The following is a 15,280-nucleotide window of genomic DNA, read 5'->3' on the forward strand; positions in this document are numbered from 1 at the left end:
GTGCCTGTGAAAGCAAGGAGAGCTAATTAGTTGATGACAGTGGACTGTGAAACAGGACACATCACTCACAGCATGGTTGTTTGATGGGTGTTGCACTGCTGGATCCTCACCTGGTAGAGCACCGCCGACCTCACTGTCAGTACAGGGACGGTCCAGATCCTCTCTGGCCAGCTGGATGGCTCTGTTTTCAAAGTCCATGAGGTCCTTGATTTCAGGAACTCCTCCACCGGTCTGCAACCTCTCTCGTGTGCCAGCTAGGCCTGCATGAATAGAGATGAATGTCAGCAGGATGCCTGCCAGGCCAGATGATAAGTATACCTGGCATGTGTGGATGGTGAGTGGTCCCATGGACAAGATGAGAACAATGAAGGTGTGTGTGAGAGAGTGGATGGTGATGTCCCTTGAACTGGCAGTGAGCGAGGGCCCTGTGGATGTGTGACGGGCTTGTGAATGTGTGAATTGAGAGTGATGAAAAGAGTCACTTACCCTGGAGATCATCATTTATCGTCTGGTGGCATTGGGTGGCTATCCTCTTTTGCAGGGCGTTGGCACTGACCACCGCCTCCCAAGCTGGATTAATGGTGTTGCTGCCTATCCTGCGGCCAGAGCGGGGGTACAGGACATCACCACAGGCCTCTACTGCGTCCAAAAGGCACTCAAGTGACACGTCATTGAACCTGGGGGCTGTTTTATTCTTGCCTTTCAAGGCCATGCCTTCTGTGCACCAGTAATGGGCTGGAAGCACTGAAAGGTACGCGTGTGCCTGCACTTTAAATATGGCGTCTGGCATGATGAAGCGGCGAGGTGGTGGCATGGCAGGTGAATGAGAGCCCACCCGCCATGGAAACGGCACGTTTCCCAGGAATACATAATTAATGCGGCGGGTTCAGGATGATATGGTGTGAAAAGCTATTGCAATCGGTGGGTAAAAGGTCGTTTCACCCGCCTGCTACCACACTTAGTATGAATCTGGGACGATTCCATCCATTGTTTTGTTTTTTGCTCAGCAAGTTGTTTCTTCTCATACCTCAGCTTTTTTTTTGAAATTCATGTTTAATGTTGTGCCAAATTTTATCTTTCTGATATTTGCTCATCGGCCCCTTCAGCGACAAAAATTTTGAAATGTCCCCCCCAACGCGAATAGGTTGCATAAGCCTAATCTAGATTGTAAATTCATCAATGCCCAAGCACGGTACCAGATTTCTTCACGTTCAGTATTTTTATTTTGAAAACACCTCTAAGAACCACAACTGTTCATCTTCATTGGAGTGTGTGACCTCCTCCATAAACAATGAGATTGGTATGAGTAATTCCTACCGCGACTGATGAAACCTCGGCTTGGACCCGTCTGGGCCCTGGTTCCCTGACCCCGGTCTCGGCCCCATTCCAGCCTTAGTCCACCACCACCGCCAACCCCCTTCGAGCCTGAGAAAAGCTTCACTCTGCCCCAAAGGCTGACCCCAGCAGAGGTCCCACCCCCATTTATGCCACAGGGGGCGGAGTAAAGAGTCAACCTCCTGATTTTAAAGGGGCTGCATCCTAGGAGAGAGACAGCATAGGATTTGATGGAAGGACATCTAGTAATCTGGAGATCCATCAGTGGCCATCCTAGTTATAGGCTGTAGCTCACTCATTCTTACTCTGTTTTCTGTCCTCAATAACATTCACCCACATTTTATAGACATCACACACCCGTCCCTCACAGTCAGCCTTCACACACTCATGCCTAAAGGCATGAAAGTTCCTATGCTGCCTAGGCACTACTGAGCAACCACACCAGTGGCCCAGAATCAATGCTGATGCCATTGCTTCACAGCTCCTACTAAACACAGAGATACTGGCCAGCAGGGAAGATAAGCAGATGGTAAAAATAGCCCTGATGCAGTCTCTCAAGACTGCCAAGAGCAGACTGACTTCTCAACGCCTTACATACAAGAACAAGTGGAAAGTGCCCTGACGGCAACCAAGTCCAGCAAAGCAGCAGAAGCCAATGGGATTTACCCAGAATTCCTGAAGATCATTGGATCACAGAGAAGGAAGTGACTAGCATAAAAACATGAGAACTAGGGGCAGGAGTAGGCAATTCAGCCCCTCGAGCCTGCCCCACCAATTAATACAATCATGGCTGATCTGATTTCGGCCTCAACTCCAATTTCCTGCCCTCTCCCCATAGCCTTTCAACCCGTTACTAATTAAAAATCTGTCTATCTCCTCCGTAAATTTATTCAGCGTTCCGTCATCCACTGCACTCTGAGGTAGTAAATTCCAGATTCATGACCCTTTGAGAAAAGTAATTCCTCCTCATCTCTGATTTAAATCTACCACCCCTTAGCCTAAATCTATGGCCTCTTGTTCTAGAATGCCCCACAAGGGGAAACATCCACTCCACGTCTACTTTGGCTATCCCTTTAGCATCTTATATATCTCAATTAGATCTCCTCTCATCCTTCTAAACTCTAGCGAGTATAGGCCTAAACTGTTCAATCTCTCCTCATAAGACAAGCCCCGCATCTCTGGAATCAATCTAGTGAACCTCCTCTGAACCGCCTGCAATGCAACTAAATCCTTCCTCAAGGGGACCAAAACTGTGCACAGTACTCCAGGTGTGGTCTCTCCAATGCCTTGTACAGTTGAAACAACACTTGCCTATTTTTATACTCTATTCCTTTAGCAATAAATGCTAAAATTTCATTTGCCTTCCTTATTACCTGCTGTACCTGCATACTAGCTTTCATGCACGAGGACACCCAGATCCCTTTACATTGAAGCATTCTGAGGTTTCTCTCCATTTAAATAATAAGTCACCGTTTTATTCTTCTGAACAAAATGAATAACCTCACACTTATCCACGTTAAACTCCATCTGCCAAATTTTGGCCCATTCACCTAACCTGTTAATATCCATTTGTAAATTTCTTATTTTTTCATTGCAACTTACTTTCCCACCTATTTTGGTGTCATCTGCAAGCTTAGCTTTGGTACCTTCTATCCCTGAATCAAAGTCATTAATATAAACTGTAAACAGTTGGGGCCCAAGGACCGAACCCTGTGGCACTCCACTACTTACAGCTTGCCATCCAGAAAAAGACCCATTTATCCCGACTCTCTACTTTCTGTTGGTTAACCAATCCTCTATCCAAGCTAATATATTACCCCTAACTCCGTGTGATCTTATCTTGTGTGTTAATCTTTTGTAGGGCACCTTATTAAAGGCCTTCTGTAAGTCCAGATGTACATCATCTACAGGATCCCCATTATCCACTTTGCTTGTCACATCTTCAAAGAACTCTAACAAATTAGTGAAACAGGATTTACTCTTCATAAAACCATGCTGACTCTGATGGATTGCATTTTGACTTTCCAAATGCCCCATTGCTACTTTCTTAATAATGGATTCCAACAATTTCCCAATGACTGACGTTAAACTAACTGGTCTATAGTTTCTTATTTTCTGCCTCCCCCACTTTTTGAATAAGAGCATTATATTAGCTTTTTTCCAATCCACTGAAAACTTTCCAGAATCCAGGGAATTTGGAATATTATAGCCAATGTATCCACTACCTCCGGTACCACTTCCCTCAAGACCCTGGAATGTAGACCATCTGGTCCTGGGGAGTTGTCACCCTTTAGTCCCAATAGTTTGCTCAGTACTTTTTCTCTAGTGATGGTGATTGTTCTAAGTTCCTCCTTCTCTATGTCCTCTGCACTTCCTGTTACTAGTGTCCTCCACCGTGAAAGCTGAAGCAAAATATTGATTAAGCGTCTCTGCCATTTCTGAGTTCCCTACTATTAACTCCCCAGTCTCATCCTGTGCTTCCTCATCTGATCTTTAAAAGTTTCTCAATCTTCCAGCCGGCCACTGACCTTTGCCTTTATGTTATCTTTAACTTCCTTGCTTAGCCATGGATGCATTTTCCCCCTCTTACCATCTTTCTTCCTCTTTGGAATATATTTTACTTGGGAGGAACTGAGTATCTCCTTAAATATCTGCCACTGTTCATCAACTGTCCTACCTTGTAGTCTTCCTGCCCAGTCCACTATGGCCAAATCTGCCCTCATGCCTATGTAGTTACCTTTGTTTAACTAGCGTCGGACTCAAGTTTCTCGCTCTCAAACTGAACTTAAAATTCTATCATGCTATGATCACTCTTCCCTAGAGGATCCTTTACTATGAGGTCATTAATTAATCCCATCCCATTACACGCAACCAAATCCAGAATAGCCTGCTCCCTGGTTGGTTCCACAACATATTGCTCCAAGAAACAATCTCTAATACACTCTATGAACTCTCCCTCGAGGTTATCCTTACCAATTTGATTAGTTCAGTCTACATGCATATCAAAATCACCCTTGAATGTTGCCGTGCCTTTCTTACATGCTCCCAGTATTTCCTGGTTTATGCTGTGCGCTACTGCTGAACTACTGTTTGGGGACCTATAGATTACTCCCACCAGGGACTTCTTTCCCTTGCTGTTTCTTATTTCTACCCAAACTGATTCTATATTTTACTCTCCAGTGCCTATATCATTCCTCACTATAGCACTGATCTCTTCCTTTACTAACAAAGCCCACTGCCTACTTTTCCTTCCTGCCTATCCTTCCGAGACACTGAGTACCCTTGGATATTCAACTCCCATACCTGTTCTCCCTGTAACTATGTCTCAGTAATTGCCACCAAATCATACCTATTTATCTCTATTTGCGCTGTCGACTCATCACTTTTATTCCGAATGCTACGCGCATTCAGATAAAAGCCTTTAAGTTTGCCCTATTGTCAATTTTCCCTACTCTTATATGATTCTTTGGTGCAATATGGCGTTCACGCACTCTGTCCCTTCCCTTCACTTTTTGATAACAATCAGCCTCATCACTAACCTGCACTCTTACCCTTTCCTTAAACTTTGATTTTTTTTATATTTCCATGCAACTGAACCCTCCCCTGACTATTTAGTTTAAAGCCCTAACTACAACCCTAGTTATGTGATTCGCTAGGACACTGGTCCCAGCATGATCCAAGTGAAGCCCATCCAAACAAAATAGCTCCCTCCTTCTCCAGAACTGGTGCCAATGTCCCATGAATTTGAACCCGTTTCTCTCACACCAATCTTTGAGCCATGCATTTACCTCTTTAATCCTATTGGCCCACTGTGCCAATTAGCTAGTGGCTCAGGTAGTAATCCGGAGATTATTACCTTTTTGGTTCTGCTTTTTAATTTAGCCCCTAGCTGCTCGTATTCCCTCAGCAGAACCTCTTTCTTCATTCTACCTATATCGTTGGTACCTACGTGGATCACGACAACTGGATCTTTCCGTTCCCACTCCAAGTTCCTCTGCAGCCCAGATGAGATATCCTTAACTCTAGCACTAGGTAGGCAACACAGCCTTCGGGGCTCTCGATCCTGGCTACAGGGAACAGTATCTATTCCCCTAACTATACTATCACCGATTACAACTACATTTTTCTTTTCTCCCCCTACTTGAATGGCTTCCTGTACCACAATGCTATGGTCAGTTTGCTCATCCTCCCTACAGTCCCTGCTCTCGTCCCATCAGGGAGCAAGAATCTCAAACCTGTTGGATATGGGTAAGAGCTGAGGCTCCTGCAGTACTACTTCCTGGATGCCTCTACCTGCCTCACTCATAGTCACATCCTCCTGTCCCTGACCGCTGGCCGAATTTAAGGTAATTGATCTAAGGGGTGTGACTGTCTCCTGAAACACAGTGTCCAGGTAACTTTCCCCCTCCCTGATGTGTCGCAGTGTCCAAAGCTCAGACTCCAGCTCATCAACTCTGAGCTGGAGTTCCTCGAGCAACCAACATTTGCTACGGATTTAGTCACTAGGAACCACAATGGGGTCCACCAGCTACCATATCATGCAGCTACAATGCATCGCCTGGCCCTGTATCTCTATTTTATTTAATTAGTTTTTCAATTTGTTTTTAAATTTCCTACTGGTCTTTAGTTTATCAATCTGTAAAAATTTCTCCTTTTTACCTTTAAACTGAAAGCAAGTTAGAATAGAGATTCAAAATACACTTTTTAAAATCAACTGGAACTCGCTCTCGCTGCTGATTTGAAGCTGAAGTGTTAGGCCTCCAACGCTGGACCCCAGAAGTCACCTTTAATCTGAAATCAACTTAGAATAGGTAATTCAAACTAGCAGTTACTTACCAACCAATGAACTTACAGTTTTCCTGTGATGTCACTTTGTTTTTTTCCACTTGGCGACACTGATAGCAGAAGACACTCTTCCCAGACTGCTTCACGGCGATGGTGACTGCAGAAGACACTCTTCCAAGCCTGCTTCACGGCGACAGTGACTACAGAGGACACTCTTCCCAAACTGCTTCATGGCGACAGTGACTGCAGAGGACACTCTTCTCAGACTATTACCTGTGGCAATGCCCCTATCCTTGGCTTCCACTGCTCTGGCTCTCTTGCCTCTTTCCCTTGCACCTATCCCTAAGCCAATAGCCATATCAAAGCACACAAACCACAGCAAAGGCACCATTGCCAAGCCACGGAAACCACTCGATGGCCCAAGCAGCTACCGCTCCATTGCACTGCTCTCAATAACATTATAAGGTCCTGGAATGCCTGCTAAACAGGAAGCAGTGATACGCACCCCCCCACCCCCAACAGGCAGGTTTTTGTATACAGAACTGCTCTGACCAGGTCCTGATACTGACCTCATATAATGAGGCTGGTCTCCAGAATGGCCTGAAGATAGGAACCGCCTTTGATGGCTTATCCTGCTATGACACAGTGTGGCACACAGGTATGCTGCTGAATCTCTCCAAAATCATCTGCTGCATGGAAGCCCTACAACTAATCAACTCCATGGTCAACAACTGACAGTTCAATGTGATCCTGGAGATCAAATCAGCCGCCCATGCATAATCAACAACGAGCTCCGATAAGGCTCCGTTCTCACACTGGCTCTCTTCAACATATATACTTGTGACCTCCCTTCCACAAAGTCATGAATTTTCGCAAATGCTGACAACTTGGCCCTGGCTTTCTATGTTAAAGAACTTCAGGACACCAAAAAAACACACTGAAGTTCTATGTTCTCTGGAAGCCTACTTCAGAAAACAGAAACTTTGAGCAAAAGTTGCCAAGACGGTCATTTCAGCATTCCGCCTGAACAATTCAAAGGCCAGGAAACAACTTCATGACCAGTTCTATGGCCAATAACACACCCTGACCTAACACCAAAGTACCTCAGCACCATTCTTGACTGAAGATTGACCTACCAGCATCACACCGGAGCCAACATTAGAGTGAATCTCATATGGAAACTGGTGGATACGACCCGGGGCAGCAGATCCAACATATTGCTTCGCTCAGCCTGGTCTATCCAACAGCAGAGTACTGCTGCTCAACTTGGCTCACCACACAAATGGAGCAGATATCCACCTCTAGGAACTCATGAGGCTCATTTCTGGGATGTTGAGACCCAACACGGCTTGAGTGCTAGCGCATACTGAACCTCCTTATGTCCACAGGAAAAAAGAACACAACCTGCTGATAGCTAACAAAGCACTTTCATTGGCACAAAACCTCAAAGATAAAACCTGGTCATCTGAAATCCCACAGTGCCTGAAACACACTCCACACCCTACAAACTGTAGACAGCCCCACCTCTCACCTGCTTGTTGACTGCAAAACATCACCATCCGCAACATGGTAACTGACTCGAGTGGGTGAAGTCCCAGATTTCAACATTCCACGGAAAATTTGGACAACCCTCAACCACTTGAGGATGGGCCAGGGAAGACGTGGCCCCTGCTCCACAAGTGGAACATGAGGGAATGCTCACATTATAACTGTGGCCTTTCAAGTCAGATCATCACCCATATACTGAACTTCTGCCCTGAGAGATCTATTTATGGTGGCATCATAACCATTCACATTGCGTCAGCTGAAGCCATTGAATTAATTCTTAACATCAAAATCAAACTGTAACTACTTCCCCAGCCATACAAATTTTAAAAATCTCTGCAAATGCTGTCATTCCATGCTCTCCACACAATCCATTTTTCATACTCAACTCTGGGCAAGATGTTTAGGTTGGCGGGCCTGGGGATCGGCTGGGGAACAGACACCAATCACGATTGGCGCCTGACCATGATTTCATGCTGGCTGGCCGACTAACAGCCAGCCAGTGTGAAGCGCGCTCTGAAAGTTTCAGTGCTGCTGGGATGGGAGCAAGCACTTAAGTTAGTGTGGTCATGGGCGAGTGCTTACAAAAAGATCCCTGAAGTCAGAGAGTTGCATCAGGGAGCTGGAGACCTGAACAACCTAAAATAAAGGTCACAGAGCCCAGTAAAAAGTGTCCAAGCTTCCTAATCAGTCACCTGAAAATGTAGGTATTGGAAATGTTATCCACAGAAATTTATTTTTATTTTATCACGGAACCCTCATCCCACCCTTCGATGAGGTTTCATGAAAAATGCAAAGGCCACTGGCCGATTCGCCCTCCTGCCACCTGTAATGTTGGACAGGCAACAGAAAATCAGTTAATTGCACTGTTAATGGGCTTAATTTTCCTCTTAATTGTCGGCGGGCACACTTCCAAGTTTAGCGCACGCCCGCCAACTGAATGTTGCGCGATGACGTCAAGACGCTCACCCGATGTCATCACGCGCTATTTTACGCTTGTGGGTCAGGCGTGCGCCCGCCCACGCAGCAAAAAATTCTGCCCTCTGTTTGCCCTCCTTAAAGAGCCGCGGTGGCCCTCCAGTGATAGTCATCTTGCCCACTGAGGAGGCGATGGCCTTGGAGATCAACAGATTGGTAATGGAGAGAAGGGGTCTCTCAGGTATCTGATGACAGAATTAGAAATCACACTGCCAACTTGGCACATAACAATCACTAATGTTGACCAGCTGTAATTACTACTTGAAATGTGAACAGCTGCACAATGTTGAGTTTTTACACTTTCCCCATGTCACTACTAATTAATGTCTTTCATCTTCCATTGGTCCTTCAAGCATTTCTAGGAACTGGAACAGGTGGAGGCCGAGGAGACTTCAGAGCAGGTTGCATACTCTAAGGAAGCACTGTCATATGACTCATACACAGCCTTCACCACCTCAATGGGGACTTCAAAGGAGATAAATAGATTGTCAAATCATAAGTGAGCAGAAGTAGCTGTTGGAAAGAGAAGGGGGTGGAGGTTCTCTGTCGGAGGGCAAAGAACACAACAAACACTGCTCGGCTGGTCACAGATCCTAAACCTACGTGGTAACCCATGAAGAAGGCAATTCTGGTGCAGCAAAAGGAAACGAGTGTGGTTCTGGCAGCATTATCCAGAGGCATTGTGCACCCTTATAGAGAGACTAGAGCAGTCTGTCTCAAACATGTGCACCATGATGTCTCAGGCCTTCACTCTGATGCCAACACACACAGCAGGCAACTGTGTCTATGCTTCTCCTCACCAATGCTTGCACACTCACTCTGATATTTTAACTAAAGGGAATCCTCGCCATGGCAGTTCAGCACCTCACTGAAGTGCAGCAAAATATTTTCCAGCTCTTTGCTAGCAGGAAAGTGCAGGTAGGCCATGAATGGGGAGGCAAAGTAAGGGAACAAGGGAGTGGGGACTCAGCTCAAGATGATCCACTTCTCATCCCTTGCTCCTTTCAGTCACAGTCCTAAATGCTGCTCCGATGACTGAGCTTGCCCCTGCACAGGTGCAGATAGAGCAGTCTTTCTCAGGGCCCTCACGGGCAACTTAGTCATCACAGCAGGGGAATGAGCAGTCTCCTTCCAGCACTGCTGAAGTCACAGAGGTAGCACCATGTAGAAGTAATAGGAAAAGAAAGACCTTTTAGTTGCACAAGGGTAATTATAAAAATGTCACTATCATAACGTATTGGAAAATGAATGAATCGTGCACTTTATTTTAAATCTTCCCTGTCCAGTCAGTTCCATTGTTGCCACACTCCTTTCCAATAGTCATTAGTCTCAAAAAGAACAGTATGGCCAGTAGAAGAAAAGGATATGATTGAGATTAAGCAATTTCTGATTTTAGGGGAAATTGCCTTGAGTGGAGAGAGGCAGTGGGTTTAGCATTGTTGCACCATAAGGCTTCACACATGTGGTCTCATCCAGGAATGGTTCAGATAACCAGTTGAGCAACTACGGGCATCCAGGATGCAACAGGTTCCTCCTCCTGAGGATGGAGAACAGTCAGCATTCCTCCTCCTAAAGATCCAGTTCTCTCTATAACATGATGTTATACAAGGTACAGCAGGCCACCACCAGCCTAGATGCCCTTGCTGGTACATACTGAAAGATAGCCTCAGATCTGACCAGGCACCTGAATCATATGTTTAGCAACCCAATGACTTCCTCTTTGTGTGCTTTTGTATTCCTGTAGCTCTGGTTATACATTTCCTCTGTATCACTGGTAGGGTGCCTCACAGGTGTCATTAGCCAGGTCCTTGGAGGTCAGGCGTCATTGCTGATTCTGCTTCAAGGTGCGAAAACCTGTAGCAGATGTTACTGGTACAGAATGAAGGCAGCTTTCCATGCACAGACTTGCATGAAAACCTTGCGGTAGTTACATAGCAACTGAATAAAGATGGAGTGAAATCCCTTCTGATGAACAAAGTTCACTGGTTGATCTGAGAGCATCCTGACAATCACATGTGTGCAGTCTATGAATCCCTGATCCAATGGGAATCCAGTCACTGTAGCAAATGTGAGAGTCCCTTAGTTCTGACTGACCTCATCAGTAGAAATTGGATGCAGGTGGTGGCCCTAGCATACATGGCACAGGTCACCTGGGAACCCGTACTTGAGGACAGCAGATTATGAAGTCTCAGGGATATCACCAGCATATCCCTAGAAGGAACCAGAGGTTAAGAAATTCAGGGCTGTGGTAACCTTGACAGCTACTGGCAATGCTTTTCCACCTGCTCCACCAGGAAAGAGATGTTGTTCCAGAAGGCTGCCAGCAATGGCCTGCCATGAAAATCTGAGCCTCCTGAGGCACCATTGGTCCATCATGTCAAGGAAGATGATTCCCTGATTATATACCCTGTGCTGAAGGATGTGTCTCCTGTGAGCTGGAGCTCTGTGCCCATTCCTTGTGACCTATAAAGCAGCATGTGGCTGAGAATTCAGTGTTGCTACTTCTCTTGTTTCCCATCAGAGGTCCAAGATAGAGCTGCATAAGTTGACAGTAGGAAAGTACAGTTCAAGGCGAGTATAGCTTAAGGTAACAGAAATAACTTCCAAATGATGGAAATCACCTGTAAAGCAGTGAAAGCACACTCTCAGAACAAGTTCTGTGAGCACAAACCTTATTTCAAGCAGACAAGGAAGCAGCTGCACAGTTTCACTCTTGAAAGGCTTTCCAACCTGTCAACTGTACAGAGCAATGAATCCCTATTATGCTCTTGCTTGCTGACCCTGACAAGTTTCATATGTTTCAGGTAAACAGTGCGCTGCTTGTTCAAGCCAAATTCAGGGTTATAGTCTGAATTAATTGCCTCTTAGCATACTAAGATTAGAGACCTGACAGCTCCATAGGGTTTCCAGCATGCCACTAAACATGCTCCGGTAAATGCCAAAGTGAGTCGGATCATGTTGAATTTCCAACCTGCTGACATTTTCTGGGTGATTTAAAACCCCTGCCCACACCCACATGTCTATTAAATTTCTGCCTAAAGAAATCCTTATTCCTCATTTCGCCTCTTCCTGCCTCTAAGGGACCCACACCTAATCTCTTCATTTTTGCATGCCTATTAAAGCTTCCACTATCTGTTTTTACTTCTCTAGCTACTTTACTCTCATATCCTGTTTTCTCTTTCTTAATCAATTTTGTAGTCATCCTTTGTTGAATTTTAAAATTCTTCCAAGCCTTGGGGCTTATTGCTCTTTTTGGCAACACAGTAGAAGATGCAAGTTACATAACAGAAATAGAGGGTAACTTAGGGGCTAATAAGAGTGAGGAAATTAAGGTAATTAATATCAGCAGGGAAAATATACTGGAAAAACTTAAGGGACTATAACCTGACCAATTCCCAAGACCTGATAGTTTACATTCTAGGGTTCTAAAAGAGATAACTGCAGAGATATTGGGTGCAGTGGTTATGATTTTCAAGAATTCCCTAGATTCTAGAACAGTCCCAGTGGATTGGAAATGTAAATGTAACACCACCATTCAAAGAGGGAGAGAGAAAACAGGGAACTACAAGCAAGTTAGCCCAACATCACTTCTCAGGAAATTGCTGGAATCTATTATTAAGTAAGTCTTAACAATGCACTTAGAAAATCATAACATGATCAGAGTAAACATGGTTCTTTTGAAAGGGAAGTCATGTTTGACAAATTAATTAGAGTTTTTTGAGGATGTTACTATAGGTTAAATGGATAATACTTGGATTTCCAAAAGGCATTCATTAAGATGCCACACAAAAGTTTAATACACAAGATAAGGGTTAATGGAGTTAGGGGTGATACATTAACATGGACAGAGGATTGGTTAAAGGACAGGAAGCAAAGAGTAGGGACAAACAGGCCATTTTTAAATTGGCAGGTTGTAACTAATGAAGTGAGACCAGTGCTGGGGCCTCAGCTATTTACAATTTATATTAATTGCTTAAACAAAGAGACAGGAGTAATGTATCTAAGTTTGTTAATGATACAAAGCTAGGTGGGGATGGAAGCTGTGAGGAGGACACAAAAAGGTTGCAAAGAGATAGACGAGTTAGGTGAGTGGGCAACAAGGTGGCAGATGGCATACAATGTGAAGAACTCGTAATTTATTAGTACTTGTAGTAGTAAAGCTTATTGAGAGTAGTAGGGTTTATTAATTATAAATTAATTTTTAAAAAGTAATAAATTAATTAACACATAATAAAGATGGCAAGGCAGTGATGTGTTGCAAATGCAGAACGTGGGAGCTCCCTGACGCCAGTGTGATCTAGGGAAACCATGGCTGAAGTAAGTATCTACAGCTTGAGGAACTTTGGCTCGGAGTCACTGAGCTGGAGGCTGAGCTGCAATCACTGCAATGCATCAGGAAGGGGGAAAGTTATCTAAACACTGTCTTCCAGGAGGCGATCACAGCCCTTAGGTTAAATAGAGCTTTAGAGTTAGTCAATTGTTTAGTGACAGGAGGGTGTGAATACACGTCAGGCAGTTATGGAGAATCAGCATTTAGTAATGGAGGAGCCTCAGCCCCTGACTTTGTCCAGCAGGTACCTGTGTGGGTGAGGAGAAGAACTGCAGGTGGATGAGTGGACTGACCATGGCACCATGGTGAATGATGCTACTCAAGTGGGGGGAGCAAAGAGGAATGCAACAGTGATATAAGACAGTATAATCAAGGGCATAAGATACTGTTCTCTGCAGCTGCAACCAGGAGCTCCAAAGGTTGTGTTACCTGCCCAGTGCCAAGGTTAAGGACATCCCCTTGTAACTAGAGCGTAACTTGGAATGGGAGGGGAAGGGTCCAGTTGTTGCGGTCCACATAGGAACTAATGACATAGGTAGAACCAGGAATGATGTTCTGCTAAGAGAAATTGAGGAATGACAGTCCAAATTAAAACACAGAACATCAAAGGTAATCATCTCTGGATTGTTACCTGAGCCAGGTGTCAATTGGCATGGGGTCAAACAGATTAGAGAATTAAGTGCATGGCTCAAAGACTGGTGTGGGATGAAGGGGTTTGATTAATGGGGCACAGGCATCAGTACTCAGGGAATAGTGAGCTGGGGGAGATGGTGGCGTAGTGGTAATGACATTGGACTAGTAATCCAGACGCCCAGAATAATTCTCTGAGGACAAGGGTTCAAATTCCACCACAGCAGATGGTGGAATTTAAATGCAATTAATAACATGGAATTGAAAAGCTAGTCTCAGTAATATTGACCTTGAAACCATTGTTGATTGTCATAAAAACCCATCTGGTTCACTAATGCCCTTTGCAGAAGGAAATCTGCTGTCCTTACCTCGTCTGGGCTGGCCTATATGTGACTCCAGATCACAGCAATTTGGTTGACTCTTAAATAGCCTCTGAAATGGTGTGGCAAGCCACTCAGTTCATGGGCAATCAGGGATGGGCAATAAATACTGGCCTTGCCAGTGGCTCCCACATCCTATGAAAGAATAAGTTTATTCCATTGGGATGAGCTCCACTTAAACCGAGCTGAGACCAGTGTCCGGGAAAATCGTATAGTGAAGGTTCCCTAGGATGAGGTGTTTGTCCTTTGATGAGAGGCTGAGTAAAATGGACCTATATTCTCTGGAATTTAGAAGAATGACAGACGATCTCATTGTAACATTCAAGATTCTGAAGAGACTTGATAGAGTAGATGCCGAGAGGTTATTCCCGCAGGTCAGAGAATCTAAAACATGAGGGCACAGTCTCAAGATAAGGGGCTGATCTTTAGGACTAAGATGAGAAGAAATTACTTCACTCAAAGTGTTGTAAATCTGTGGAATTCTCTGCCCTATAGGGTTGTGGATGTTCCATCGTTGAATATGTTTAAGGCTGAGACAGACAGATTTTTGGTCTGTCATGGAATCAAGGGATATGAGGAGAGGGCAAGAAAGTGGAGTTAAGGCCCAAAATCGTCCATGAGCGTACTGAATGGCAGAGCAGACTCAATGGGTCATATGGTCTACTCCTGCTCTTATTTCCTGTGTTCTTGTGTGAGGTTATTCACTTTGGTTGTAAGAATAGATAAGCAGAATAACTTTTAAGGCATGAAAAATTTTAAATGTTGATGTTCAGAAAAACTTGTGCAAGGTACACAGTTAGCATGCAGCTACAGTAAATAACAAGTGAAGGGGGCACTCAAGAGAGCACATCCTTCCACCACAGTCTGTTAAACCCAACAATATTAAAATTACCCAGTTCTTCCCTGAGGCTTGTCCCTGCCTAGTTGATGGTCTAACTACCATACTGAAAAAATATATCTTTTTATTACGCGCTTCCATCTCACTGACGAGGCATCAGGTCAATCCACATCCAGCAACCTGCTCTAAAAACTCAGCTCACATTTTGGCAGTTGTAACAAATTGCACAACAGCAGCTGAGACAATCCACAACATCCTAAAACAATCAACAACATTCAAATCAAACAACCCACAACGCTCTATAAGAAAGAGTCAATTTGCCCTGCCTCCCAATGTTAACGGATGGATCCTTTAATAAGTTCCAGGGTCTGGATCCAGATTTAAGTAGAGTCCATCCCAACGGAACAACTCCCTCCTCCTGCAGCACTGGCGTCAATACTCAAACCTCCAGCCTCCTTG

At 44.6% G+C, this 15,280-nt stretch overlaps 1 protein-coding gene across 1 annotated transcript in view; it reads right to left on the minus strand.

Moving 5' to 3' along the window:
- The window catches only part of dchs2 (dachsous cadherin-related 2), a 161,793-nt gene that overhangs the window by 104,478 nt on the left and 42,035 nt on the right, over positions 1-15,280 (minus strand). The window lies entirely within an intron of this gene.

The sequence above is a fragment of the Carcharodon carcharias genome, chromosome 1 (genome assembly GCF_017639515.1).
Source record: "Carcharodon carcharias isolate sCarCar2 chromosome 1, sCarCar2.pri, whole genome shotgun sequence".
NCBI lineage: Eukaryota > Metazoa > Chordata > Chondrichthyes > Lamniformes > Lamnidae > Carcharodon > Carcharodon carcharias.